Here is a 13,713-nt window from a genome sequence, read left to right on the forward strand (position 1 = left end):
TTGCAGTTTTTAAAATGAAGTTACCGGAGTTCTAGTTACATTTGCATGTTTTGCCTTCTTCTAACTCATTTAACCCATAAGCGCTTTCCAAATACAAAACCCTTTGATTCGGAATCACAGAAATTGAAATGTGGAAGAAACACATTCCTCCTTTTACAGGTAAGAAAACAGGAGATCTAAAAGATCCTGGTGCTCTTCTACTGAATCTGAATTTTATAAATAAAAGAGCTAAAGTGAGGTTAGATTGCAGAGAAAATAACAGGCAAAATGCGTGAACTTTAATCCCCAACAGGAACTGTGTCATTTAATATATTACTGTACAGAAAAAGATCGGAGGGAACCCATGCAAGTCTAAGACGCACACTGCTATTGCTCAGGTTTGTGATTTTTTTTTTTTTAATGCTTTATTTGGCTGCACTGGGTCTTAGTTGTGGTAATTGGGATCTTCCGTCATCATTGTGGCATTAAGGATCCTTTTTTACTTTCTGCACGCCAGATCTAGTTTCCTGATCAGGAATCGAACCCAAGCCCCCTGCACTGGAAGGACCAAGTCTTAGCAACTGGACAACCAAGGAAGACCCAGTTTTGTGAATTTTAACTACTTTAGAGACTCTTCAGGTGAGTGGGGTAGCGCACATGCATTTGTTTAACTCCTACACTGCATCTGAAGTATTTAGAGTAGTGAGAACAGAAAAGACGCTCAAAATGTAGGTAAAGGAAGAAGTGAGCCTTTCCATAGGGTTCCGAGGTGACCAGAGGGAGGGAAATTAGAACGCGCTGGCAGAGCAGGCGCTCAGGAGGTGCGAGCTGCACAGCAGGTAGCGGTAGCAGGGAAGAAGTCCAGGATGTGCAGGGACCCTGAGGCTCCAGCAGGCAGGGGAGAGGAACGGGGACCAGGAGGGAAGGGACTGGCAAGAAACTGCAAACTGAGGCTGACCTAGTGAGCAGCGAAGATCTTCTAGAAAGAAAAGAAGGCATGAGAGCTTACAACCAGACTAGGGGTTGAGGAAAGAGTACTAAAAACCTTAAGGGGAAGACAGGGGTGCGGACCAGCGATGGGAAAGGTGGGGAGGTGGGCGGAAAAGCGAGGTCCTCGGGCAGTGAACAGGTAAAAAGCGGTGCGGGGGTCGAGAGCCCACATGTGCTAATCTCCAGAGGGCGGGAGCGGCCGCTGAGTCAGGGGCGGGCAGCGTCCCGGCAGCGCAGGAGGCGGAGTCTTGAGCGCGTGGGCGGACCCAGTGGGCGGGGCATGCGCCTGACGCGCCCCGAGGCCGCTGCGGCCGCGGGCCGGGCGGGGCGGCGGCGGCGGCGGCTGCGGCCGCGGGGGAGGGGCCCGGCGTCAGCGCGTCGCCGGCTGGGCCGCGCCGGTGGCCAGGAGGGAGAGACTAGGAGGAGGAGGAGGAGGTGAGTAGGCTCCGGGCTGGGGAGCCGCGCGGGCCGGCGGGGAGGCGGGGAGCGCAGCCCCTCCCCTCCGCTCCAAGGCGCCCGCCTCGCGGGGCCGCGCGGCTCGGAGTTCCCAGAGGGGTTTTGGCGGCGGCGGCGGCGCAGGGAGCCGGGGGAGGGGGGGGCGGAGCTGAGGGCCGCGCGGGCGGTGTGCTTCCCGGGCGCACGCGCTGCGCTGGCGGTGTCGCGGTCCGCCGCGCGCCCTGAGCCGGGCAGATGCGTCTCAGTCCTGCTGCACACTGGCCATTTTCTGACTCCCTTTTCTTGGGTTCTGCGTTTTTTGCGGGCCGGCTTCCCGCAGCTCGGCGCGCCGCTGCCGCCTCTTCGCTCTGCCCGCGGGAGTGGGTGGGGGCACGTCGCCTTCTGGCTGGGAGGAGGCCAGGTTCCTGGGCTCGGCCGTAGGGCCCTCCTCGCCGATCTTGAGACTGCCGGGCCGGTGGTCCTTCGCGCCGCGCGCCCGTAGGCCTGCCTGAAGGACCCTTTGCGTCTGGCCCAATTATCGCCCTCACTTTCCTGACCTCAGGAGCCCCTTACTTAGTCTGCAGAGACTTACGACCTCACTCACTCTGTGCACCCCCGCCACTTCTCTCCTATGAGGATCCAGCATACACTTTGTTTTAATCGGGATCCAGGCAGTTTGTACTGGTGGAAATGTCCCCGGAATTAATCCTGTAAATCCAGACACGTACCCAACAGCGAAGTTGCAGTACTATAGTAATTTAACCTTTAGTTTCGGGCGAGGTTTTTTTTTTTCTTCCCTCTCCTCTCTGGCGAAGGCAACTTTATAGAGTCTTCTGAGAACTGTACTGCATTAGATTATCTTCGAGATAATTCTTAAGTTAGCGCCTGGAGGCAATGTGATGGAAGGTTCAAAGAGAAGGCTATGCACTTTTTCCTCCACCGTATCACAGTTTGAAGTGGAAAACGTGCGTTGACGGTGATTTTCCACATGAGGTGGGTTGCAGAGTGCAGCCCCCGTGAGCCGTGGCTCACCTTGGTTCCTGGGTGCTACCCCTGAAGTTGATTTTAAAGTTCAACAGAATGGTCAGGTAAAGGAGCTGCTGCAAAGAAATCCAGTATAATTCAATAGAGCCATTTTATTGGATTCTATTAACCTGTTTAACCTTAAACTAAAGCATGGCGGGAGTTTCATGTAGGAACTTACATACAAAGTGCAATACTGAATTTTAATTAGTGCGTTCCAGGTTTGGTGTGGAATAGTCTCCTCAGCTCGCACTGCCTTCATTATGCATTTTCCTTAGGATCTTGTTTTAAAGAAGCAGTTTTAGTATAGAGGGTGGGAGGAGTACCCTTTGAATCATGAAACTTTCTTTGACGAACTTGAAAACTGGATAGGTAAAATCTGAACCTTGATACTAAGATAAGGTAGGAAACTGATGTTTATAGCATTACCACTTTGAGCAGTTAAGGCTTCTTTACTCTTATTTTGAAACCATGTTGACGTCTTAATTTCACGGACTGCAGAAGTACAGAATTTTCTGTTTGTGAGGAACTTTAACAGCTGATTGTTAGTTATTTATTATTAATTTAATCCAGCGTCATTATTTTGCAGAGAGAAAGTAATCCAGATTCCCTGAAGAGATTTAACATGAACTAAAGAGAACTAGTTGATTTAACTGAACACTTAAGTAGATACTTTAGACCTCCCCCATGGATATTTTTGTACCAAAATTTGTTTTGAGTTTGATGTCTTAAAAGCCAAAAAATTACTAACTTTTAATTTTTTCCCCATATTTTGGGTATAGGCCTTAGTCTGTGATTTGGACTCATTAGATACAAATTATATTTAAGGAGAGTTTACATTTTACCAATTGAAACAGTAATTTCCAGTTTGTTTGAATTTAGTAACTATTTTCATTTCAAGAATGTTCATTCATATTCTTGATTCAGGTAGTCTGTGTCAATTCCAGGAGATTGGCATTTCAAGAATCCTAGAGTTATGATGTATGTAAACTTGATATAATAAAGAAGAAAGGTCTGTACGCATGTAGTCATTGAATTCCAGCATCCTCAGCATCCCTTTTCTTAGTGGTCCTCAACGCAGAAGTCTGGAAGTTCTTACTGGCCTGGGGTGAATGTGCATCTCCCACTCCAGTGTTTACTGCAGGCATTTAATAGAGACTTTTTGGCTTGTGTGCACTTTCCCTGGTGGGGGCTTCCTGTAAGATGGACTGTTTTATTCATCTGTGTACGCTTCATGTCAAGTGTAGTGGGTCCTTTGTAAATGCTTGTGGTTTTGTTGGGCTTAATCAAACTTAAGAAGGTAGCAGAGTGTCTGGAAGTCATGAATGATGATATTATAAACTTGAAATATCTCATTTCCGTTTTTGTGTTGAATCAGATACTCTGTTAGGCTTAATTCCAATACTGAAAGAGATAGCATGTATCTAATAATATTTTTAGAAAATTTGAGGAAAAAGCTTAACATTGAGAATTTTATTCTTTAATATATGTTATCCACTGTGAAATTGGGGAAACACAGTGTTACTTAAACTTTTTGATAGGACACCACTTAGAGCTAAAATAATGCAGTTTTTCTACTGGAGCAAAGTTTGAAAATTGTGAATTGAATGATCCTGATTGTTACCATAGGCCACATTTTAAGGCCACCTTCGTTTCACTTTATAAAGATATATTTTTCAGTATATAGACTCCTGGAAGCAACATGACTTTCAGAGTTCAGACTGCCTTTACAAGCTGTCTTTAAATGATACTTTAAACAGTTTTTGGCTGATGTGATGTGCTTCATGATGGATATACAGAAAAAATAAAGCAAAAACCCCAAATAAAAACAAAAACACCAAGACCCCACTATATTTTCTTTTTCTCTTAGACTTATATTTTCTTTCTTTAATAGATTATTATAATGTTTTGTTTATTTTAAAAAAAATGAGGAAAATTTTCAAGCGTTTCTTTTGGAGAGTAGCACCACTCCACCATTTGAATAGCCTTGGCAAATAATGTTTGGGCAAATGCAAGGCTGTTTCCATAGTGTTATTTCTGTTTGAGTATGTTGAATTATATAAATAATAGTCTTCACAGGGACATCATCTTTGGACTACATGCACTTTTTCCTCTCTCCTGACACTGTTACTAAAAACAGTTGTATAGTAGAGTGTATGTATGTGTTGTGTATGTGTTAGTCGCTCAAGTCGTGTCTGACTCTTTGCGACCCCATGAACTCCTCTGTCCATGGAATTCTCCAGCCAAGAATACTAGAATGGGTTGCCATTTCCTCCTCCAGTAGTAGAGTATGATGGTGCTTAATTTATAGGGAGCAAATAATTCCTCTTCTGTCATTGCTGGTTCCTGTGTCAGAACCAGGCTACCTGGCCTGTCCACTCCTCGTTCTGTCTTTTCTACCCAGTTTTTGAACTGATTTTTAAGACTGAAAATATCTTAAGATCCTTAGCCCCTTCAGGAAGTGAAATCTGGAATTATTCCAGTGCCCTGAGCATCCATTGCTTACTGAGATATGATGTCTTCTTATATCCTTTGCACATACTCAATTTGACTATGAGATTCTCATTTTGAAAAACGCTTTTACTCATGAGGAATTTTGAAACATATGCCATAAACATCTTGGGGAAGTATATGTAGAGCGTGTAGACGATAAATATAGATTTAGATGGAGTTAGGTTATAGAATCAGACAATTGGTAAGAATTAGTAAGAATGTCTAGTCCTTTTCTCCCACTCTTGAAGGTCACACTTAAGGCTTTTAGATTTAAGAATATAATTGTGAGTATTTATTTTTAAAAGTAAAGCAATTCCACAGTCTTTCCTTGCTATTGAATAGTCCATAGAGTTGATGTGTTTCTTGTATTATTCTTTTGTGTAGTTCATATCCTCTGCGGACCTGAACCTTGTCTTGAGCCTGCTCAAGAACTCTCCTGCTTGACCGTCTCTGTCTCCTTGCTGTCCTCTCTTCCCTTGGAACTGGGGCCTGGTCTTATCCATGGTGGATGGTTGGGGTCCTGCTTCAACCATGACAGAGCTAGCAGAGTCAGAATGCTTTGATTCTGCTTCTTAGGCTCACACTCACTGTATTGACTTGTCAGATACTGAGAACAGGACAGCTGAGAGCTGGGCTCTTTGGCTGCTATAATTTCAGCTTTTTTGAGGGTCAGCTTTTCATTTGCATCTGATACTAGAACACCCTGGTCACATACTCATTACTTCCTGACTGTTCTGCTCTTGGTTCTCTGTCTTCTTAGCTGAGTTAGTTACTGGTTTATTTTTATCAGATTTTAGTGGTAGCTAATTCTTTTCAAGTGCTTGATTTTCTACCCAGATCTTCTTGCAGTTTTGAGCTTTCATTTGACCAAGTATCTGTTATTCCACCAAGTTTCCCATAGTGTGTTTTTTCATTATCTTTCTTTCCTTCTAGACTCTATATTCCTCGAGTGTTGGGACTGAATTTGTGCTGCTCCTGACAGTGTCCTCAGGCACTTACTGCAGTGCCTGACACATAGCAGGTGATAGACAATATACAAATATCGATTGGATGTAATCAACAGTAAGTCTGTTATCAGTATTGGAAACCAGTGTTCATATAGAAATTGAGAATTCATATAAGAAGTTCAGACATTTCATTGCCATCATTAGTACCAGAGAGTCTGTGTATTTTAAATTATAAGCATATCCACATACAAAATTAGTCACAGTCATCTGGCAGGACATTTATTTAAGAAGAAAAAGTATATAGTTTTTACTATGTATTGTTAGGTGTTGCTCACTTAGAGTTTTCTTGAGTTTGATTAAATGTATATATTTTATTTCTTACAAATAGAAGTTTTATGGCACTATAAGGAAGTGAATTTAATGGCCCTATTTTTGTTCATTAGTAATTATATACTGTAGAGTAAATTCTCGTTAAAAGGCCCTTAAATGCCTGCTCATAAAAAAGAGAGACCTCTTTGATTTTGTTCTCCGTACAATCCCAGTTATTGTATTGAGGCAAGTCATCAAACTCTTTAGTAGTCTAAAACCTTTAATATGGTTTCAGAACAGTAGTCATGTATTGAGTATCCAAATTACCATGTCTGTAACAAGTAATGCAGACACTTATTAAAAAGGTAATGACCATAACTTTTCTTGTAGAATTTCTTGTGCTAATTTTTTAAAGAGGAGTTTTGAACTAAATTTCCCGTGAAGGCCAAAATCTCATACTTTTAATGATGGTGAAGTATATGTGTAATGTAGAGAGGAGGGGGTGGTAATTTTTGTAGTGGTATTTTTAAGTGGACAGTTTACTAATTATGTTGAGGTAAACACTTTACAACTTTTAAGAGGAAAACTTCAATTATCTGAATGAAATGAAGTACATGAAATTAATTCAGATAAGTGAGGGGATCCTTAGTGTAAATGATGCATGTCAAGGGACATGACCTCAATCTTGATTTTTTTTTTTCTTTCTATATATCTGTCAGCTGGTTTTACATTACTAGATTCTGATTCTTTTTGGTCATGCTGGGAATCATTGATGGAGGAGGTAAGGTTTGCTCTGTAATTTTTTTTTATCTTTGCCACAGAGGGAACCCAGAATATGGTATTCTTTGACAAGTGTAATTGCTCATCTCTTGCCTGTAATGCCTGCCCTTTTAGGTGGTACACCACAGCCTTCCATTTTGTCACCTTCCTGTCAAATGTCAAGTGTGTGTGGGGACTCCTTAAGAATACAATGGGCTTGAAATTAAAGCCACATTCCTCTGTCCAAGCTCAAGATGTTTATATTTCTGCAAGTTCTTAAAACAAGTTGTGAAGGTGAATTGAGCTGGATAAACCTTGATTCTATTCCTTTCCGCCTTGGGGTTTAATATTAAGCAACAGTTTGTACTGTAAGCCCTTGAAATAGAAACAAACATTGGGCCATAACCCTTGACTTTTGCAAATTATAACTTGAAATTAAAATTTTTCTGATTGATTAGAGTTTAGTGTCTTAGGGTAATGATTTCTGCTGCCGTTTACTGAGGTTTGCAGCATTCCTGGGTTCCTGGCATCTGAAAGTTGTGCAATCTGTAGGTAGCCTGTGGCTCTCCTCTAGGCCATTTTTTGTTGTTGTTTTGTTTTGAAACAGAGGTAGGCTTATTTTAGCCACAGAGATGTGTGCTATCTGACACCTCTGTAACTGAATTTTATTTCTTTCTTCAGCATTACTGTAACTGAATTTTATTCCTTTCTTCAACATTACCTATAGATGCTTTACTGAAAGCACCTTAGAACATGGCTTTTTATTTTCAGCATGCACCAGCTTCCTTTTCATATGTTGATCTTTGAGATGCAAGATGATTCATATGTTGATTGCCTTGGTTAGAGTTGTTAGGATATCAGCAAGCTCTGTATACAGACCTTGTGAACAATTCCTAGGTCATTGCCTTCTTTAATATATGCAGGCCATGTAGTTAAGAGTTTAGGCTTCAGGGTCAGTCCAGACTGATTTTGACTGTACCATTTGTGAACAGCATGTCTTTGGGGGAAGTTAGTTACTTCTCTGGGTTTCAGGTTTTTCATCTGTAATACTGAAATAATATCAGCTGAGTGTATTGAGTATTTTTTTTTTTTTTTTTTAGGAGAAAGCTTATCAGTATTGATTTATTGTCCTGTTCACAGCTAAGTGTCTAATAATGTGAATTAGTGAACTATTATCTGGATCATATACTATTTTAAAGGGAAGTAGACTTTGTTCTAGTTTATGACAGAAATAGTCAATTAGCAAGAATTATTACAAATAGAGGCCTTGCTCAGTTGTCTTGTTTAAAACTATGTAAGACTTTTGTAATCATCAGTCTATTTATATGCAAAGGATATGTTGATAATTGGTATAGGAAAGTGGAATGTGTACTGTACTCTTAGGAGTGAGACAGACTTGGATTTAAATATAGATATCTAACAGTTGGGTCACCTTGGGTAGGATACTTTACTTTTTTGATTACAAGTTTCATCTGTAAAATGGTATTAAAGTATAAAGAGTTAAGGAAAAAAGGGATAATAAAAAGGTTGTTAAGACTAATATGAGGTAAGCAAAATACTTAAAGTAAAAGTGAAAGCTGCTTCAGTTCAGTTCAGTTCAGTGCAGTCGCTTAGTCGTGTCCGACTCTTTGCGACCCCATGAATCGCAGCACGCCAGGCCTCCCTGTCCATCACCAACTCCCGGAGTTCACTCAAACTCAAGTGCATCGAGCCGGTGATGCCATCCAGCCATCTCATCCTCTGTTGTCCCCTTCTCCTCCTGCCCACAGTCCCTCCCAGCATCAGGGTCTTTTCCAGTGAGTCAACTCTTCGCATGAGGTGTCCAAAGTATTGGAGTTAAAGCTGCTTAGTAGTGTCCAGCTCTGTGACCCCATGGACTTTACAGTCCATGGAATTCTCCAGGCCACAATACTGGAATGGGTAGCCTTTCCCTTGTCCAGGGAATCTTCCCAGCATTACAGGTGGATTCTTTACCAGCTGAGCCACAAGTAAAGCCAGAATCCATAAATACTGGTAATTATTGACACTTTGGAAGTGTGGCGTTAGTTCTCTGCACTTCAGGCTTCCTCATCTGTGACGTGAAGGTCAGAGAATTGATAAGAGTTACGAGGATTAAATGACATAATACCTGTCAGAGGTCATTACATGTTAATCACTACTGTTATTTATATTATTATTTCACTTTCAGAACAAATTGGACCAATTTTGAGTTAAAAGGAAATAAGTCATACAGGTATTTAGTGTATTTTTTATGTTGGAGGGCATTTACTATGGATTTGAAGATGGCAAGTTATCATTCATTAGCTTTCAGTGTTTTCTTAAGACAGCAGTAGTCCACAAGTTGTGGTGTGTAAGCCTGTTGGTCAGTCACTGGGACCCTTTCAGGGGGATCCATTAGGTTAAAATTATCTTTATGGTAGTAGTAACTTTTTCCTTTTCCACTGTTTTTACATTTGCTCTGCTGATACTAGTAGTAGGTAGTAGGTAAAATCAGTTCAGTTCAGTTCAGCTGCTCAGTCATGTCCGACTCTTTGTGACGCCATGAATTGCAGCATGCCAGGTCTCCCTGTTCATCACCAACTCCCGGAGTTCATTTAGTAGGTAAATAGTAAATAGTACTAGGTAAAACTGAATATCTTAGTAGATATTAAATGTCAGTGACACCAGACTCTACTAGTAATCATCATTTTCTTCACTGCTATCCATTCATGGTTTAAAAAAAAAAAACCCAAAACAAAAACTCAAAAAAGCCAATTTTACTTGAGTGTCCTTAATGAAGCACTAAAAATTATTAGTTTTATTAAATTTTGATCCTTGAGTGCATTGTTTTAATATTCTATATATGATGTTTGAGTATTTTATATATGTTTGATATTTCATATGTGATGGTTTTATATTCTGTCTCTATATATGATGAGATAGGAAATACGCAAAAGGCACTTCTGCTGTATATCCAGAGTATTTTATCTCAAGGAAAACCCTTAAGTATTCTTCTGAGTTGCAAGCTGAATTAGCCATATTTTACATGAAATATCATTTTTGCTTGAAAGGTCGAATACCAGACAAACCATGATTATTTAGACCTAGATATCTGGCAGTCATTTTCTTGAAAATGAATAAAGTGATCTTTTGTTCACTTCAGGGAAAAACAGTCGACAATATTTGTTGCTGATGATAAAATTTTAACTTTCTAGGGAAAATTAAAATTTTGGAAATCTTACATCAGCTGCTGTGTTCTTGTCAGCTTCTCAGTACTTAGAGTTTTGCAGTGGGATGGGTGGTGATGTTATGAATGTGAATTTTTGCTGTTGTGTTATATCAGGATCTTCAATGTTTATATAACTCAATGGACATGAACTTGGGCAAAATTCAGGAGAATGTGAGGGACAGGGAGGCCTGGTGTGCTGTAGTCCATGGGTTTGCAAAGAATTGGACATGACTGGGTGACTGAACAACAATAACTCAATGAAACAATATTTTCAAAGTGATCAATATTCCAAAATAATGGTAAAAGACCCTTATAGAAAGCATGTAACAGAATACAGAAAACTTATGTGATATTCAATTTCATATTACAGCTAGCCCACAAACTCTTCTACTTGTCAAGTTTTGGTGTAGTATCAAAGAATATCCATATACTTCCTTTTTTCTCACTGCATACTTGTGTGGGGCTGTTTTCATATAGTTCAGTCAAAGCAGGTATCACAACAGATTGTATGTAGAAGCAGATAAGAGAATCCAGCTGTCCTCTATTAGGTTAAACATGAAAGAAATTTGCAAAAGTTGTAAAGCTATGTCATTTTTAATGCTAAGGTTTTTTTGTATAGTAATTTTTCAAAAGTATATTCTCATATTAACGTGTCACTAAAATTTTAAAATGAATCACTCAGAGGAAAGCAGAGCATATTTTTGTACAAAATTGGAACTTAATCATTGTCTTGCACATTCTAGAAATGGAAAATAATTTGTTTCATCCAACAGATATTTGTAGAGTATATATGAATAAGCATTTTCCACTCTGCAGGAACTCAGCCTTGATAGAGAGATGAGATAGATGTCTGCATTTTCAGATACTAGCAGTTCACTGAAACAAGTGCTTTAATAAAACATTTATTTAATGTTGCATTTTTTTTAACTAAAAAAAAGACTGTAAACTCTAAATGCTATTTTATTACCTGATTTTCTTCCCATTAACACTATAGAGCAACCCTTTTTTTTTCTTGTTAATATTTACATATCTATGATTTCATTTTATAATAGTGAAAAATTGGAAACAGCCTGAGTCCATGGATGGGAGAATCAGCTTAATTGTGTGGTATCTCATATATACATTTTTAAATTATAAGTCAAGCTTAAAAAATTTAAGATGAATCAGTAGTTAAAATTTTCTCCTTTAATTCTTAATAATAGTAAACACTGATAATTATAACTGATATTAACAAAAAAAACTCTTGGAGTCCTCAATTTTCAATAGTGCATAGAGTCTTGATGCTAGGAAGTTTGGGAACTGTTTAAGGAAATTAGGCTAGATTCATCAAGTGAAAGTTCTAAAGTTGTAATATTTTGCATATTCCTTTGGAATATGGACTACTTACCTCTAGTTTCTTTTTCTAGTTGTAAGGATATGTCACTGGTTGGCATTCTTGTCATTCTCCAAGCAGGCAGAAGTTTCCTGTGTGTGTTTTTAAAAAAGATTTTCATTTTTATTTAAGATTGATGCTACCTAGATTGTTGCTACTCAGAATTGAGATAATGGTTAATGGTGATTGCATCAGTGTATTCATTCTTGACACCACTCTTTTGGTTGTGAGCTATTCATGCAGTTTTAAGAGCTGTTCACCATGGCAGGTTTCTTCAGGATTGCAGTGAAATCCCCTTTCCTGAAAATAAACTGCCATTTTCTCTGAAGTCTTCACTCTAGGCTAATTTGTCTACTGTAAAGTCTTCCTGACATTTCATAGCTAGTTTTTAGATGGTCAGTCCACAGCTTATGAATGTGTTTGTGAATTAGTTAATTGCAACAATATAATATGCATTAGAGATGGGTTCTATAGTGCCATTAATACTATGGGCATAGCCTTGTTTTGGATTATTAACATCTTTCTGTAGGGAATTATATTCTGACTCCTGGAAGTCTAGCCAAAATCATTACTTCATTGCAGTCCCAGTGGCAAGAGGCCCCCTTTTTTTGCTTGTAATAGAAATAGGAATGCTAAAGCTTTTTTTTAATAATGTTAATTTTTATTGGAGTACAGTTGCTTTACAGTGTTTTAGGTAAAGCTTTAATATAAGCAAGAGAGGCATTCTGAAGCAGTACTTGAGATGCAGGTATCCTTCGGACCCCAGGTGTATATAAAGTGTGGTGAGTAACTCTCAGATGAAGCAGGTATAGAAACTTTGGGCCAACCAGCAATGGTGGAGGGAAAAAGGGAAGGGATGTTCTGGATGCTGCTTGGGAGTGATACTAATAGATACTTTTTTTGTGCCAGTTCCTAAAATAAGGGATGGGTAGTCCTATGTTGGGAGATCCACCTGTATAGAGTCTTTTTGTTGTGTTATACTCCTGTGTTTGGTTATTGTATGAACTGAGCTCAAGAGGTAGAATGACAAGCCCGTTGGTAAGGTTGAAGTCATAGATTTATAGGCCAAAGGTTTGAATGTAGAAGGAAAATAATGAACTCCATGGGCATTCATGATCAGGAAGAAGAATGGAACCCAGGAGGTTGAAGAAGTATGCAAAATGTTCACAAGGGCCCCAAACAAATTCATGTTACCTGTGGCTGCTAGGGCAGGGGTAGAACTGGTAATCGGCTGGCAAATCAAAGAATGCTGTGACTCAGACTACTACCTTAGAGTCTCTGGTAGGAAATACAGACTTTTTAAGAGTGGTGTCCATACAGGGAGCCTATTATGGGAATGGTGGATATATGGCAAAAATGTAAAACCAGGAAACATGGGGATACAGACAAGGACAACTTTGGAGAACTAGAATTTGACCTGAAGTTGAGCTTGTCTTCTTCCTGCCCAAGGGCCTTGTCGGGCCTTTGTATAGAGGCAAGACTGGGCCAAAGTGGGGAGCAGAGTGACCATAGTTAGCTCTCTGCACTGGAATGATAGACCTATCGAAGGAATACTTGTTAAACCAATGGATGGAAGTAAGGCAAAGAAACTGGATTCATATTACCTACCCACTAAATATTCTCTAGGCCAGGGGTCAGCAGACTTCTTTTCAAAGCACCAGGGAGTAAATATTCTAGGATTTATGGTTGATTATGGTCTCTGTTAAGGTGCCATTATAGTGTGAAAGCAGCTAAATACATGAATGAATGAGTAGCTGTGTTGCAATGCAGTTTTATTTATGGAGACTGAAATTAGAATTTCATGTAATTTTCACATGTCTCAAAATATTAATCATTTAAAATTTTTTTTTAAAGTCACTAAAAAATATAAAATCCATTCTTAGATCATGACTATGTAAGAACAGGCAGTGGGCTAAATGTTGGGCCATGGGCTCTGGTTTGCTGATCTCTGTTTTAGGCAAATAAATGACTGTCAGTTGTAATACAGAAAGCTTATTAGCATTACTGAAATAGATGTTCTCCAGGACAATGCTGTTGGTGACACTGTCTTGTTTTATAGGTGGCACTGATGATAAAAATCTGTTCAAGAATTTAGATGTGACATCTGCATCAGGTTCAGATCTCTCAGCTATAAGACAAACTGGATACTTCGTAAAGATTTTCATCTGTTATCCACAGAGAGCCAAAATCCGTTATTG

At 39.7% G+C, this 13,713-nt stretch overlaps 1 protein-coding gene across 22 annotated transcripts in view; it reads left to right on the forward strand.

Annotated features, from left to right (window-relative positions):
• Window positions 1-1,332: 1,332 nt before the first annotated feature.
• GTDC1 (glycosyltransferase like domain containing 1) overlaps window positions 1,333-13,713 on the forward strand; it is a 496,188-nt gene continuing 483,807 nt past the window's right edge. For 21 of the 22 annotated variants that reach the window (XR_009490748.1, XR_009490749.1, XM_059875323.1 and 18 more), the window contains exon 1: window positions 1,339-1,404. The gene's annotated coding sequence lies outside the window, so the exon portion shown is untranslated. Of the gene's footprint in view, window positions 1,405-13,713 lie in introns of all 22 variants that reach the window. The other variant, NM_001076035.1, reaches the window with a different exon arrangement.

Source organism: Bos taurus, chromosome 2 (genome assembly GCF_002263795.3).
Source record: "Bos taurus isolate L1 Dominette 01449 registration number 42190680 breed Hereford chromosome 2, ARS-UCD2.0, whole genome shotgun sequence".
Lineage (NCBI taxonomy): Eukaryota > Metazoa > Chordata > Mammalia > Artiodactyla > Bovidae > Bos > Bos taurus.